Raw genomic sequence first — 1,927 nt, forward strand, 5'->3', positions numbered from 1 at the left:
GAGTCAAGGATACCCCAAGGATTCAGAGAATATAACTCCCGGGTCTTCATCTGAGGAAATGACTTGAGAAAAGACTTACCAAACTACAACTAAACCTGAAAAGAAAACTGAAAGAAGAAGAAAACAAAACAGAAAACAGTGTTAAGAACACAGGCATATGACATCTTACAGATCCAGAGAGGGATTTGTGTAACAGAGAAGGACTCTTGAAACCAAATGGACCTCCTCTAAGGGAGTTCTAACAAATACTAAATTATTTCAGCCAAACCTCAGAGACTGGTGAGTGGGGGTGGGGAGGTAAAGGGTCTCATGTGTCTCATTGGGGAGGACGGGAAAGGAAAGGAGGAGAGGGAGGAAGTGAAAGTGTTCTAAAGGTCTCATCTCGGAGGGATGAGGGAGAAGGGGAGGAAACAGATCTAGGAGCTGGGAGGACAGTGCACTTCAGTGTGGGACATGGTGAGTTATAGGCCTCCAATGATCAGGACGAGGAAATTTGCTTTTGCCTAGTTGCAGCCAAGAAAGCAACATGGGTCACCAGCAGCTCTACTGGAGTCATCCAAAACAAATTGGCCAGGGTTCTAGCTCTTGCCGCGCCTGCTCAAACCGGCCCAAACCGGCACAACCTGATCCAGAAATACAGCCTCAATATGTGCCGCCAGTGTCTCTGCCAGTATGGGAAGGACAGCGGCTTCATGAAGCTGGACTAAGTGTGAACTTCTTGAATGGGTCATCCAGCATATCTACCTTCCTCAGAAACAATACTAACTCTTTGTATATAAAATAAAAAATTTTAAACTTACCCAAAAGACAAGGAAATTCATCATGAAGGAAATGGAGAGATCTTCTTAACCAAGCCTGGGAACTCAGAAGCTATGAAAGAAAAGATGGGTATTTGACTATGTCAACATTAAAATGTTTTATGTGACAAGGGATACCAAAAATAAAGCCAGTGCAAATGATGGAGCTGGAAAACTATTTGTAATACAAATAATAGTCACCAACTGTGGTTGACTAACTTACTGTGTGCCATGCACCATCCTATTGACTTGTATTAACTCACTGGTGTCTAGAACAACAGTATGAGGTAGGAATTATGATGTTGATCATGACTGCTGCTTCCCAGAGGAGTAAACTGGGGCAAAGTTGAATGACTTGCCGAGGTCACATAGCCAGTCAGGGGCTAAGTTCTGAGGCGACCCTTGGCAGCCCGCCCCAGAAGACGATGCTCTTAATCACTTCTCTGCAGTTAAGCCAAAGTTCAGATGGATGCTATCTAAAGAGCTTTTACAAATTGACCTGAACAAGACAAACAACCAAGACAGAAATGGACTTAGATTATGAACAGCTTATTTACAGAGGAGCAAAACCAAATGGCCAACAAAAGAATGTAAAGATCTTCAAATTCAACAGTGGTCAGAAAAATGCTAATTAAAGAAGCAATAAGACATTGCATCCACTAGACTGACTGACATAACTAAAACGAGCAGTGCTCTCAAGTGCTGGCAGGAATATGGAGAAAAGGCCACTCTGGTACATGTGAAGTTCTGCAGCCATTTGGGGAAGCAATCTGGCAACATCTGTTAAAATGGAAACAAAACCCTTTGACCCATTTATCCAACTCCTGGGAATCCGTCCCAGAAAAATAAAAGTACCAATACTTAAGGACAAGGATGTTGACGGGAACATTGTTTTTTTGTATGTGTGGTAGGAAGCTGGCCACAAAATGAATGCCCATCAAAAGGAAAAGGGGAACGATGGAATAAATGATGCTCCATCCACCCTATACATATTTTAATAAAATAAAATCAATCCGTGTCTGCAGCCTGGCGGCCTGCTGGCCCTAAGGGCTGGCAGATGTGTTTTTGGTGAGCCAGCAGTGTTTTTATAAATTCCTGCAGGCTTCTGAGTCTATGATCCCCTGCAAATA

General features: G+C 43.0%; 1 pseudogene; it reads left to right on the plus strand.

Annotated features, from left to right (window-relative positions):
* Window positions 1-517: 517 nt before the first annotated feature.
* On the plus strand, window positions 518-707 carry LOC112408850 (40S ribosomal protein S29-like; annotated as a pseudogene).
* Window positions 708-1,927: the final 1,220 nt, after the last annotated feature.

The sequence above is a fragment of the Neophocaena asiaeorientalis genome, unplaced genomic scaffold, assembly GCF_003031525.2.
Source record: "Neophocaena asiaeorientalis asiaeorientalis breed wild unplaced genomic scaffold, Neophocaena_asiaeorientalis_V1.1 scaffold77, whole genome shotgun sequence".
NCBI lineage: Eukaryota > Metazoa > Chordata > Mammalia > Artiodactyla > Phocoenidae > Neophocaena > Neophocaena asiaeorientalis.